The following is a 14,770-nucleotide window of genomic DNA, read 5'->3' on the forward strand; positions in this document are numbered from 1 at the left end:
TCCAGTGAATCTGAGTGAGATTGTGACAAGGCTCTGGCGGGCTGTGTGGGGCCAGGTGTTGAGATAGATTGCTGCGTTTCCCTGGTTGGCAGGCCTGGCACATATGGGGTAGAGGAGGCCTGAGGAAAAGGGTGAGTAATCTGGGCAGCTGGCACTTTTGGGACTGGTCGTTTTTGTTGAGTCCACTGCTCCAGAATATTCCTCTGGAGGTCCAAAGAGTCATGAAGACACTGCTGAAGCATATCAACCTCTGCTTGTGTAACATAGTTAAATAGAGTTGAAGTTAAATCCCGCTAAATGGGACATTGGCGCCACCTACTGTCGAAAAAGTCACCCTGCAATATTCACAAAGGGCAAGGGATTCTGGGTAATCCTCAGAATAATGGAGGATTCCTGCGAGGTAAGGAATGCGCAAATGTCGTGGGGAGGAAAAATCATATCGCAGGCTGTTAAAGTAATACAGTCTGACCCGATTATTTTTGTTGTTTATATATCATTTGTTGCGGGTCATTTCTCCAGTCTTTATGTTGAACTGAGTGCACGTTTATGTGAGATTTCTTTATTGGGAGGAGAGGAAACAAAATGGGAGCATAGTTAGCTAACTCTGTTGTTGCTTTCCCGTTTAGATTTTGTGCTGATTGCCCACGACATTAAAAAGAGAGCATTCTAACCATTGCCTTTTTGTTGTGAATGCAGGTATGTGACTGTGCCACACTGTTTAGAGAATTTACATTGTTTCATGTACAGCTTTAAAATATATTTCTATATTCCTTTCATTTGGGAAATTTAACATGCAATGTTAATGGTGTCGAAGTTTTTCTATTTTGGTTGTATAAATTTACCACTATACGATCACACTGCAAGTGGAAATGTAATCCTCAGAATAATGGAGGATTCCTGCGAGATTTTGTGCTGATTGCCCACGACATTAAAAAGAGAGCATTCTAACCATTGCCTTTTTGTTGTGAATGCAGACCAGAGAAGACACTACACAGAGGTCACATTGGTGCCGTGACTCGTTCGTGACGCTGCTGAATCGGGCTGGTGTCCTCTCGTCGCAGCATCATCGTGGAGCATCAGCTTCCTTATTGTTTAGACTGTTGGGTAACAGAATCAAACTTTGAGGACTTTTGGATATACTTTTATATTGGCTTTGTATATTGCCATATTGTATTAAGTCCACCTTAGCTCTATTAATATTCTGCTAGATATGGATCTCAGTGACTCTGATGACGCCCCAAATGTGACTCCCCTTGTTGTGGGTAGGGGCAGAGGGTTCACAACTGTTCCTTTTTCACTGGGTGACTGTCGGGTGGGGCATAGGGCAGCAGATAGTTCTTGTGAGCTGGTGGCTGAGTCGCAGTCAGTACAGTGCACTAAGTCATCTACCTCAGACCCCCCAATAACTGATGTGAGTCTAGTCGACCAAATGAGCGACATTGTGCAGCAAATTGGGCAACGCCTGGCTGATAGCATTCTGTCACACCTGACTACGCCACACACTTCGAGCCCTGCATCTGCTACATATACATGTCCTGAGGTGGCGCATGAAACAACAGATCTCCCCTCCAGCCGCTCACTAGATCTCTCTCAAGTCCAGCTGGTGGCTCCACGACGGGTTAAAGACCCACCTGTGTTTCGGGGGGAGAGTTCAGACTCATTGTCTGTTGATGAGTGGCAGGAAGCCATGCAGAGTTACATAAAGAAGAGTGCCATTCTTCCAGAAAACCAAGCTGAGGAGATTTTGATGCATCTGAGAGGCAGGGCAAAGGATGTTGTGAAATTTGGTGTGAGGAATGGTGGAATTGATGTCCAGCATAATCCACAAGCTATCTACAGACTTCTGCACAAACATTTTAGTTCCACCCAGTGCTCGTCTGTGCCCCTGGCTGACTTTTATTCCACCCTGCCGAAGGACCGAGAGGATCCATATGAGTACTGGCTGAGGCTGAACAAGGCTGCTGATGTTGTTGGCAACTGTCTTAAGGAGCAGGGGAAATCTTTTGAGAACTCTGGTGTGGAGGTTGCACGCATGTTCATCAGACACTGCCCCTGCAGAGACTTGGCTCTTATTTTTAGAACCAAAACATGTGATAAATGGTCAGCTCGTGAAGTTCAGGAGGTACTGGATGAGTATCACCTGGGTAAGGGGTTCCAGTCTCCTCCACAGACGGGTAACTGTGTCTATGTGAATAAGGCAGAGGTTAGCACAAATGGTACTCCTTGTTTGGCTGACCATGAGCAGAGGCCAGCTGTGAGTCAGGATGGCTCTGCTATTGAGAGGTTGATCAGCATGCTAGAGAAGGTGCTGCTTCAAGGCCCAGGCTATGCTCGAGCTAATGCCAGGCGACAGAGTGCCCGACTGCCGAGAATACCGGGCTTAGATGACACACCATGTTCCATCTGCAGAGATAGCTCCCACTCCACACTCACGCACTGTCGGGAAAACAGATTGTGCTTCATGTGTCACCTACCTGGTCATTCGAGACGTAACTGCCCAGAGGGCAAGTGTACTCCTTCCAGTGGTCATCAGGGAAACTGAACGATCTGCGTGGAGGGGAGGACAGCGCAGATCCAGCAAGTAAGCCTCCCATCTTGGATGTGACTGATATTAATGATTATGACACTTTGTATTCTACTTACAGTGGCATTGTCCCGCCAAATAAAACACTGATTGCACAGGGCTTGCATAGGCTCTCAAACACTGATAGTTTATTCTACTCTGCAGTGACTACTAGTGGTGGACAAGTTCTTAAAGCATTAGTGGACAGTGGCTCTATGGCGTGCACCATAAGTGAGACAGTTGATGAGAAACTTTCACAATCGATACCTGATATTGAGAGACGTTCAGCTGAAGACGTTGTCATTGTTGGTTGTGGGGGTCACCTCGTTACGCCTTCTGCTATGTATGATCTTACAGTGTCAATATATGGCTTTAAGGTGGTGATTCCTGTTCTGGTGGTTCCGGGCCAAGCTGATGACATGATTCTGGGCAGCAATGCGATAAAGTGGCTTATTTCACAGTTAAAGATGACTGTTGGTACCCAGGATGATGCTTTCCCTCATTTGGCAACTTTGCTGTCCTATTCTGATGACTGTGGTGGCAGAGCAATGCCTCCAAGTTTCGGCACTGCAAAGCTTAAGAGACGCATCACCTTGCAGCCCTTGTCTGAACATTTAGTGTGGGCTAAGCTGCCTGCTCCTGATGCCTCAGCGGTGGGAAGTGCTGTCATTATTGAACCCACTCAGTCTCGATCCAAACCTGCACAGATCCTAGTGGGGCGAGTTGTCACTTCCTTGTTTGGGGATGGTTGGGTCCCTGTTAAAGTGGTGAATCCCTCCGACAAGCCCCTCACTCTCAGGAGAAATGCTAAGGTTGCTGATGTGTCCCCCTGTCTTTCTGTGCAGGACTTACCTGAACCTGTTCAAATTCGATCCAGTACACAATACACACAGAACTCGTCGCCCGCACCGAGATCAGAAGCGGCGATGTCACAGCGCTTGTGTGATTTGGGCCTGCAGGACCTGGACCTCTCGTCCTGTGAAGTTTCCCCAGAATGGAGAGATAGGCTGCTGCGACTCATTGAGCAGTATGAGTCCATCTTTTCAAGGCACAAAATGGACTGCGGTGAGGCTGCTGACTTTGTCCACAGAATCCGCCTGGTGGATGACGAGCCCTTCAGACTGCCATACAGACGGGTCCCACCATGCCATTACGAGAAGCTTCGCACTGCCCTAGATGAGATGGAGGAGTCAGGGATAATCCGTAAGTCCCAGAGTGAATTCTCATCCCCCCTTGTCTTAGTTGTTAAGCCAAATGGTGACCTGCGCATATGCAATGACTTTAGATGGTTAAATGCAAGAACAGTTAAAGATGCACATCCATTGCCTCATCAGTCAGACGCCCTCGCAGCACTTGGTGGGAATGTTTTTTTTTCTACAATGGATCTCACATCGGGGTTTTACAATGTCAGACTCCACGAGGACGACAAAAAATACACGGCATTCTCCTCCCCATTTGGCCTTCATGAATATAACAGGATGCCTCAAGGCCTGACAAATAGTCCTGCTACTTTTATGCGGATGATGATGTCCATTTTTGGTGATGAGAACTTCACAAGTTTGTTGTGTTATCTGGATGACCTTATGGTCTATGCCCCATCCGAACAGGTGGCTCTTGAACGTCTGCAGATGGTTTTCTCACGACTTTCTGCCAACAACCTGAAGCTCGCACCAAAGAAATGCCACTTTCTTCAGCGGTCTGTGAAGTTCCTGGGACACATCATATGTGGTGAGGGTGTGAAAACAGACCCAAGTAAAGTGCAGGCTATAGACAATGTGGAGGAAGCAGACCTGATGGAGTCTGACGGGGTGACACCATGTGCAAGGAAAATCAGATCCTTCCTGGGGATGGTTCTCTACTACCATCATTTTATCGAGCGGTGCTCTGCAAAAGCTAAGCCACTGTTTGATCTTGTGGCTGAACCAGCTGCGCTACGCAAGAGAGGTAGAGGCCGTAAGCCTAAATTTAAAAGGGGCCACGTGAAGCTGTCTCCGGCTGACTGGACTGATGAGTGCAGGGAAGCATTCAAGGCCCTAAAACATGAACTTGTGCATAGTGTCACATTAGCCCATCCAGATTTTACTGCGCCCTTTCTCCTTGCAGTTGATGCTTCCTTTGACGGCCTTGGAGCCGTCCTCTCACAGTTGCCCCCTGATGGTAGCATCGCCAGACCAGTGGCATTCGCCAGTAAGACCCTGTCACACTCTCAGCTAAACTATCCAGCGCATCGTTTGGAGTTTCTTGCTCTGAAATGGGCAGTCTGTGACAAGTTTAGCCATTGGCTGAAAGGGAGCCACTTCACAGTGTGGACGGACAATAACCCGCTGACATACATCTTAACCAAGCCTAGGTTAGATGCATGTGAGCAACGATGGGTTTCAAAGCTTGCAGCATACAGTTTTGAACTGAAGTATGTCCCTGGCACCAAAAATGTTGTCGCGGATGCATTGAGTAGAGAGCCATTTGTCCAGTCGTGCATAGGCCACAGGCTAGTCACTGAACCTTATGCTGCCCTATTGAACCAAATGCACGGTCTGGTGGATGGGACTGTGCAGGATATGTTTCGGTGTGCTGCAAACTGCCAGTTGGTTGTGGATCAGTCTGAGGAAGGAGCTACAACTATCCTAGCTAACCCTCAAGGTTCTCTCTCGTCACAGGATGTTTCTGCTGTGTTGGCTGCACATGACACTGGTGGTATCAGCCATGTGAGAGGTGTGGGATCTGATATCCCTCAGGTCCCAACTATTGCCCGTCCAGCCTGTACGCCGAGAAGTGAACTCGCTAACCTGCAGGAACAAGATGAGGTTTTGGGCAGAGTTTTCTTTTATGTCCGGCGTCACAAGAGGCCCACCAGGCATGAACGTGCTAGCGAGTCCCGTGGTGTAATGAAATTACTCAGACATTGGTCCAGACTCTTGATTAAAGATGGTATGTTGTATAAGGTGAAGAAAGACAGGAACATGAACGTGACGATTTACCAGTTTGTTGTCCCAGACACTCTGAAGACTGAAGTTCTCCGAGGCATCCATGATACGGCGGGTCATCAGGGCCAAGTCCGCACCCTGTCTCTTGCAAGGCAGAGATTCTTTTGGACAGGGATGGAGCGTGACATCATCAATCATGTGAAAGGCTGTTTTCGTTGTGTGGTTGTGAAAACCCCAGAGCCGAATGACCGTGCCACACTGGAGAGCATTTGTACCACTGAACCGATGGAGCTAGTCTGCATCGACTTCTGGACTGCTGAACAGACTGACAAGAAGTGCGTTGATGTTTTGGTTGTCACAGACCATTTTTCCAAATTAGCGCATGCATTCCCTTGTAAGAATCAGTCTGCCAAGCAGGTTGCTCGCCGCCTGTGGAATGACTTTTTCTGTGTGTACGGCTTTCCCAGACGTATACACTCTGATCAAGGAGCCAACTTTGAGAGTCAACTCATTAAGGAGCTCCTGGACATGGCTGGCATCCAGAAATCACACACCACTCCTTACCACCCAATGGGGAATGGTATTGTCGAGCGATACAACAGGACCTTGGGAAATATGATACGGGCTTTGCCCCCTCAATCCAAAGCCAGGTGGCCGCAAATGCTTCAGATGTTGACGTTCTGCTACAATTGCACTGAACATGAAACAACAGGTTTCGCACCTTTTTTTCTCTTATTTGGGAGAATTCCTCGTCTGCCTGTTGATGTTGTTTTCCAGCATGTTCTCCCTGATGGTGCCGTTGTTGACCACGGTGAATTTGTCGCCCATTTTAAGCATGACCTGTCTGAGGCTGCCCGCATTGCCAGGCAGAACAGCCGTATTGCCCAGGCTCGCCAGGCGAGGAATTATGACCGCAAAGCTAGCGGTGCGCCCCTCTCGGTCGGTGACAGAGACTTGCTCGCTTATCATGGTGATAGAGGAAAGAGGAAGATCACTGACAAATGGGAATCCACAGTTTTTAAGGTGGTATCTGTGAAACCTGACATCAACGTATACCACATTAGAGACCCTATGACACTGAGGGAAAAGGTTGTTCATCGAAACCTACTACTTCCTGTGAGTTTCATTCCTGCAGGAAACGAGTGCATACCAGTGTCAACCTGCCCCTCGGTTGCGGATAGTGGACAAGGTGAACCAGAACTTCCAGGTGATGTGCAGGATGGTGAGACGAAGACGGTTCGCTGGCTCATGCAGATGGACCAAGCAAGTGACAGGGACTCTGCGGTTGGTCAACCTGGTTGTTCTCTTGGTGCGGCTTTCAGCGTCCCAACCTCTGAGGCAGAATCGACTGTGGCCCCGCCTGCTGGGTGTGACCCGTTGGTTTCCCGGTTGCCCTCCCCTGCTCCCTCTATTGAATCTGTTGTGTCCCGGAGTGCCTCCTCGCAGCTTCTGGCGGGAGATGCTCCACATGTCCTTTCCCCTGAGCTTGTGACTGACACACGACTGAGTACAGGGGACCGTGTAGTGCGTACACAGCCACCACCTCTTTGTACTAGATCAGGTAGACCTGTGAAACCTCCAACACGTCTCATTTGTGAGATCAATGAACAACAGGTTGATGATTCAGTGTCGACAGTTGACTCCTTGTTTTCATTTGTGCGAAATATGTTTTCAGGATAGATTACTAGCCGTTTTGCAAATGTGCTGTTACTCAGAACGTTTTGGGTAATACCTGCGTGGAGCAATGTTCACATCATGGGAGGTGTATACGGCATCTTTCATATCTGGGTTGGCAGGGGAATTGGCCGCTCTCTTGCTTGCCTTATTCCATATGGAAAGTTTTTTTAACTGACTTGAACTATCTTGTGCTCCCACGGTCACACTGTTATGTTTTATGCATTGGAAGTTTCTGTTTTTCTGTTGTCATGCCCCAATTTAGCAGGATTTAAGGGGGGTGTGTGTAACATAGTTAAATAGAGTTGAAGTTAAATCCCGCTAAATGGGACATTGGCGCCACCTACTGTCGAAAAAGTGACCCTGCAATATTCACAAAGGGCAAGGGATTCTGGGTAAACCTCAGAATAATGGAGGATTCCTGCGAGGTAAGGAATGCGCAAATGTCGTGGGGAGGAAAAATCATATCGCAGGCTGTTAAAGTAATACAGTCTGACCCGATTATTTTTGTTGTTTATATATCATTTGTTGCGGGTCATTTCTCCAGTCTTTATGTTGAACTGAGTGCACGTTTATGTGAGATTTCTTTATTGGGAGGAGAGGAAACAAAATGGGAGCATAGTTAGCTAACTCTGTTGTTGCTTTCCCGTTTAGATTTTGTGCTGATTGCCCACGACATTAAAAAGAGAGCATTCTAACCATTGCCTTTTTGTTGTGAATGCAGGTATGTGACTGTGCCACACTGTTTAGAGAATTTACATTGTTTCATGTACAGCTTTAAAATATATTTCTATATTCCTTTCATTTGGGAAATTTAACATGCAATGTTAATGGTGTCGAAGTTTTTCTATTTTGGTTGTATAAATTTACCACTATACGATCACACTGCAAGTGGAAATGTAATCCTCAGAATAATGGAGGATTCCTGCGAGATTTTGTGCTGATTGCCCACGACATTAAAAAGAGAGCATTCTAACCATTGCCTTTTTGTTGTGAATGCAGACCAGAGAAGACACTACACAGAGGTCACACTTGCAAACTTTGCACTTTATGCCCAAGGTCAGCAGTACTATGTCTGGCAGTAAGTCGGTTGGGGTGTAATATAAAGTCTATATCATCACACATGTCATTCAAGTCAGGATGAGTAGCCATAATACACACTTATCAAAGACCCAAATCTATACAAGGTAGCAGTTAAGCAGAAATCAACTTCAGTTCTGGTCACACAAAAATATATGAAACGTGAATTCTGAAGTTTAGCTACACAGCTGACTTTGAAACGTGGAAGTAGGAGGAGTAAACACCCCGGATCAAAAGCATTTAGGTGTAAAATAGATCCAAACTTACGAGTAGCTGTGTATGAGTAACACTTTTTCAAGTCAAATGCACTTAAAACAGCATCTCAATAAGAACAGTTAAGCCACTGAGAATCAATAGCAAATCAGTTTGAAATATAGGCAGCGTTTTTTTCTTTTCTTTTTTTTTTTCTTTTTTTTAAATATACACTCACAACATCAGTCCGACGATTTTCCAGAGGACTCCAAACTTGTCCAGTCCTGACACGGCATAGAGGTTTGTCCCGTGGAAAAGTTCCCACTTGCAGAGACCGTACGAACGAAGCAAAGTCTGCAGCGTGAGCTCAGCTGGTGAGGAAGAAAAATCCGGTGCTCTTCACTTCGCATACATGCACTTCAGAAACTATGAAGAAGCGGCATCCGTCTCGCGTCCAAGTAGCGTGAATCCACGTTAATCCAAAAATGTCGCAGTAAAGGCGTTCAGCAGATGACGATAATACATCCCGAAAACAGCGCTGCGGCGGCTTCACTCGTTGCCGTGGAAACACACCTCCGTGATCCGGCGAATCGGACGTCCGCGTCGAGGCCAGCCTGGTCTGTTTCCGCGAAGTATGGCGGGCTACTACTAGATCTACTTTGCCGCGATGTACCTTTTAGTGTATCAATCATCAGCTGCTCGAAGATACTGCATACTGAGGTCCAAGAGAAGATGTTCGGGCGCCATTTTGTAACGTTGGGTTGTGTTGTGTGGTTGAGAAGAGGCGGCAAAACACCTAGCAGGCTAGGCGGAAGGATACACACCCACGCTGGTATCAGTAATCCACGGTGGTTCTTTAATACGCATTCTTCAGCAACCGTATAAAAGCCCGGCTGAACGGCTGCGGCTCAACAACAAAATGCCCAGCGTTCATACAACCCAAGCGTTGCAAACAAAACAAAAAAAAGGGTCTGGAAAAGAAAACATAAGTCCGTCCCTCGTTAAGCACGAGCGTGAAGGCACGTGTCCTCATAATCCCAGAGCGAGAGAGAGAGCAGTGGCACACACTGATGACACCATCAACCCTCGACTTGGGTGTCTTAAAGGGACACCACACCATAGTGGCTGTTACAGACTCACTCAGGCTTCAGCTGAACTCGCTTTGTGAAACCGAAAACCCAGAGTTTTCGTTAACTCAGGGTATACTTACTCAGTTTTTCCACTAAACCGGCTTCCTGAAATAGGGCCCTGACCTTTGTCGGTAGTTTTCCCCTTTTAGGCAACAGAACATGTCCCACTTGAGTTTCTGTAGTTTGGCAGAGGCTTAAAGTCATTTTCACTCTTCTAGAAGGAAACACTGTTTTATTCCTACAGAGAAATGTGTAGTGGACTCCGCCACCACTTGCCGATACTTATTAGGGTGTGACCCTAACTTGTGAACAGGGATATTGCTGCTGTGGTAAACTGTTCAGTGTAAGTGATGTCCTGTTTTCATTTACAGATTGTCAAGCTGCAGCTTTGCTTTGCCTGGATGGATTTTTGGCTGAGGCCGAGGTCCCGAAACACCAGTGCTTGTTTTAATTTGTTTTAGACTGGTTTAACTCGACAGCGAAGAGCTGAAGATTATTGTGACAGATGTGGCTGTCGATGTTGTTTTGTTTATTTGTTTGTTGTTTTTCTTCATTGTATCAGTAGGCACCAATGTGTGTACTGATTGTAGTTGAGAGTGGTTTACTTTCTTCTTTTTTTTTAAAAAAAATATCGTTGCAGACAGCAAAGGCGCTCCAAGGAAACGTTTCTTTTTCTTGCCGCTTTTGCATGCACCGTGGTGGTGAGCTTGGGTGGAGACGGCAATGATGAATTTCCTTTTTATAGTATTTTGCCCAGTTGGGGGAAGTGACTATACACTTACAGCTCCATCCTATTGAAATAGGTACCTCCCTCAAGTCACATATTTTATTTAACTTTAGCAACATATGAGGAAATCAGGGGCAGCTCAAGACTTAAAAACCTGAACTACATGCTGGCCTTAAACTCGCTGCTTTATCAGCATCAAGGCGTTTATTTCTTTTCAGGGTTTTACTCCTGCTAAACAATAATCTCACAGATGAACTCAAACTGCACTGATTGTTTCAGTACGACTGTGAAAAACAGCCAAACACACCTGACTGCAGTCTTTAGCTGATGCCCAGTGTCTGATATTTTACACAAATTAGACTCCGAAATTAAATTAATCACCAAGGTAACAGCTTTCTGCTCCCAGCTAACATCAGAGAAATCCCGGAGACGCTGACGAGCTTTCATGTCTTCATCAACAGAGAGGAACCTGAGCTCAGCACACATGTCCGTACCTGAGCCGTGTGAGTGTGTGTCGGGTCTCCGGCTGATATCCAGCAGTCTGCGCTGACGCTGGATCTCCTCCTCATACTGGACGATGGTTTTCTGAACCTCGCAGAAGATTTGTTGGCAAACAGCAGCCAGCCTCTCCTGTATGAACTCTCTCAGAGACTCAGCTGAACACATGGCTGCTTCAGCTGCGGCGGGTGTGTAGTAGTGACAGTTAGTGACGGTAGTGACAGTTGCTACTCTGCTGAGGTTTGCTGTAAGCGGTCACGTGGGGCGCTCATATCCTACGGATCTCCGCATGGGACATTAAAGCAAAAGAAATGAGGGGGTGTTTCGTGGGATTCCGCAAACGTTTTAAATTCATTCCAGTTTCGTTATGTTATTTCACAGGGAACAGAACGGGTTCTTTTCTAAACCTAAAACCTGGGGTTAGGTTAATTGGTCATTCTAAATTGCCCATAGGTGTGAATGGTTGTTCATCTTTATGTTTTAAACCACCGGTGTCGAACTCTAGGCCTCGAGGGCCGGTGTCCTGCAGGTTTTAGATGTGTCCTTGATATAATACAGCTAATTTAAAGGTAAATAACCGACCTCAACATGTCTTCAAGTTCTCCAGAAGCCTGGTAATGAACTAATCATTTGATTCAGGTCTGTTGACCCAGGGTGTACCATGCATCTCACCCCATGGTAGCTGGGTTCATCGTCGGTTCAAGATGGCGCCGAGTATGGCAGCCTCGTCGCGAGCTCCCCCAAGCAACGGCTTTCTTCTGTGTTTTATTTTACTTTTCCTTTATTTTTTCACGAGCAGCACTTGTCTCCTTGTGTACGACCGACAAACCTTACTGGACATAAAAGACGGTCTTTCTAATAACTTTCCGGAGTTCAAGTTTTGCAACACGGACGCTCCGTTTGCAGACCCCCCATTCATCTCACCTGAGACGCCTTTGTTCTCTGGCCCTGGAGGCCGCAAACGCCGATGCAGAGGGAGAAGATCTGGCGTTCTGGTTCGACTGAGATGGCGCACTTACAGACCACCGTTACCCAGTTTATTACTGGCTAATATGCAGTCTCTGGAGAACAAGCTGTGCGAGCTTCGGGCACGGATCTCATTCCAGCGAGAGATGCGGGACTGCTGCGTGATCTGCCTCACAGAAACCTGGCTATCGGACAAAGTACCGGACTCCGCAATACAACTGCCGGGGTTCTCTGTGCACCGCGCGGACAGGTCACAGGATCTTACTGGGAAAAGCAGAGGCGGTGGTGTGTGTTTCATGATGAACAACAGCTGGTGTGATTATGCGAACGTGCACCCGGTCAAATCCTTCTGCTCACCGGACCTGGAGTACCTGATGATTAAGTGCCGGCCATTCTGGCTACCGAGGGAATTTACAGCAGTGATTATTACGGCTGTTTAAATTCCCCCACAAGCCGACACTGACCGTGCACTCAGGGAACTGTACAGCGCGATCAGCAGCGAGGAAACCGCACACCCAGAGGCAGCGTTTATCACAGCCGGAGACTTTAATAAGGGAGACCTGAAGAAAGTCTCACCAAAACTCCATCAACACATCCTTTTCAACACACGTGGAAACCGGCTACTCGACCACTGTTACACCTCTTTCCGGGTACATGCGTACAAAGCCCCCCCCCGCGCCCCATTCGGACAATCAGATCACTGCTCCATCCTGCTCCTGCCCGCCTACAGGCAGAAGCTGAAACGGGAAGCTCCAACCCGGAGGGCGGTGCACTGTTGGACGGACCAATCGGAGTCTGCGCTGCGGGATTGTTTTGATCACGCGGACTGTGAAATGTTTCACGTGGCCGCCAGAGACATTGATGAATACACAGACTCAGTCTGTGGATTTATCAGGAAATGCGTGGAAGATGTCGTCCCATCCAGAACAGTCAAATCCTTCCCAAATCAAAAACCCTGGATTAACGGAGATGTTCGCGCGGCACTGGCGGCACGGAACACCGCCTTTGCCTCCGCGAACACATCGGACTACAAACACGCACATTACCAACTCCGGAAGACGATCAAAGCAGCCAAACGTGAGTACAGGGACAGGGTGGAGCAACAGTTTGACAACCCTCGGAGTATGTGGCAGGGACTAAACACGATCACAGACTTTAGAGGGAAAACCAGCACACCGCAGACCACGGCCTCTCTGTGTGAGGATCTAAACGTATTCTACGCTAGATTCAACACAGCGAACACCATGAGACCGGACACTGTGCGCACCGCGGATGACATCAGTGCGCACACTGTGTCTGAGGAGGATGTGCGGAAGTGCTTCAGGAAGGTGAACGCACGCAAAGCTACTGGTCCGGACGGGATTCCCGGCCGCGTCCTCAAGTCATGCGCGGCTCAGCTGGCTGGAGTGTTCACGCACATCTTCAACCTTTCGCTCTCTCTGTCTGTAGTCCCAGCCTGCTTCAAAATGGCCACCATCGTCCCTGTACCCAAATCCTCCACCATCTCCTCATTGAACGACTGGCGACCTGTAGCCCTGACCCCCATCGTAAGCAAATGCTTCGAGAAGCTGGTCAGGGACTTCATCTGCTCTGCACTACCCGACTCACTGGACCCTCTACAGTTTGCATACCGCCACAACAGGTCCACTGATGATGCCATAGCCCTGACACCACACACTGCCCTGTCACACCTGGAGAAGAGAGACACGTATGTGAGGATGCTGTTTGTAGATTACAGCTCAGCATTCAATACCATCGTTCCCTCGAAGCTGGACAGGAAACTGCAGGATCTAGGACTGAGCAGCTTCCTCTGCAGCTGGATCCTTAGCTTCCTGTCTGACAGACGCCAGGTGGTCAGACTGGGCAGCATCACCTCATCCCCCATCACACTGAACACTGGTGCTCCACAGGGGTGTGTACTGAGCCCTCTCCTGTACTCACTCTACACCTACGACTGCACAGCCACTAACAGCTCCAACATCATTGTGAAGTTTGCGGAGGACACTACAGTGGTGGGTCTTATCACCAACAGTGATGAGACGGCTTACAGGGAGGAGGTCAGCGCCCTGACCCACTGGTGTCAAGACAACCATCTCACCCTCAACGTCGCAAAGACAAAGGAGTTGATAGTGGACTTCCGGAGGTGCAGAGAAGTACACACCCCCATCACCATCAACGACGCTGCTGTGGAGAGAGTGAGCAGCTTCCGGTTCCTTGGTGTACATCTGGCTGAGGATCTTACGTGGTCAGTACACACAAACAAAACAGTGAAGAAGGCGCAGCAGCACCTCTTCTTTCTCAGGAGACTGAAAAGATTCGGCATGAGCCCCCGCATCCTCAGGACCTTCTATCACTGTGCCATTGAGAGCATCCTCACTGGATGCATCACCACCTGGTTTGGCAACAGCACCGCCTACAACCGCAAAGCTCTCCAGCGAGTAGTGCGGTGCTCTGAACGGATAATTGGAGGTGAGCTTCCCTCCCTCCAAGACATCTACAGGAAGTGGTGCCTGAGGAAAGCGGGGAGGATCATCAAGGACTCCAGTCAACCCAGCCATAAACTGTTCAGACTGCTTCCATCAGGAAGGAGGTTCTGCAGCATCCGGTCCCGTACCAGCAGACTGAGAGACAGCTTCTTCCATCAGGCCATCAGACTGCTGAACACGTCATAGACACCTCAGCTTCACTACTGGAACTTTAACATTATGCACTCCACACTGTATATAAATGCCACTTGTTTTGCACATATTCAACTCTGTATATTTTATATATTTTATTATTATTATTATTTTTATTTTTATTTTTTAAACTATTTAATTTGTAAAAATGTGCATACACACACACACACACACACACACACACACACACACACACACACACACACACACACACACACACACACACGTAGAAAAATATTTAGTATACACATCCAGAAATGCATACACTATTATATATTGTACATATATTTCTTAGTTTCAGGTTGGCCATTCTTGTATTTTGCTCGTTTGTGTTGTTG

General features: G+C 47.7%; 2 long non-coding RNA genes across 2 annotated transcripts; both read left to right on the forward strand.

The window, feature by feature from the left end:
* Positions 1–259: 259 nt before the first annotated feature.
* Positions 260–948, forward strand: LOC113017781 (uncharacterized). The gene is made up of 2 exons (XR_003271564.1): positions 260–400; positions 627–948. It is a non-coding gene; the product is annotated as an uncharacterized LOC113017781 (long non-coding RNA).
* Positions 949–6,566: 5,618 nt separating this feature from the next.
* On the forward strand, positions 6,567–8,137 carry LOC113017783 (uncharacterized). Its single transcript, XR_003271566.1, has 2 exons — positions 6,567–7,589; positions 7,816–8,137. It is a non-coding gene; the product is annotated as an uncharacterized LOC113017783 (long non-coding RNA).
* The last annotated feature ends 6,633 nt before the right edge of the window (positions 8,138–14,770 follow it).

The sequence above is a fragment of the Astatotilapia calliptera genome, unplaced genomic scaffold, assembly GCF_900246225.1.
Source record: "Astatotilapia calliptera unplaced genomic scaffold, fAstCal1.2 U_scaffold_2, whole genome shotgun sequence".
NCBI classification, from domain to species: Eukaryota; Metazoa; Chordata; class Actinopteri; order Cichliformes; family Cichlidae; genus Astatotilapia; species Astatotilapia calliptera.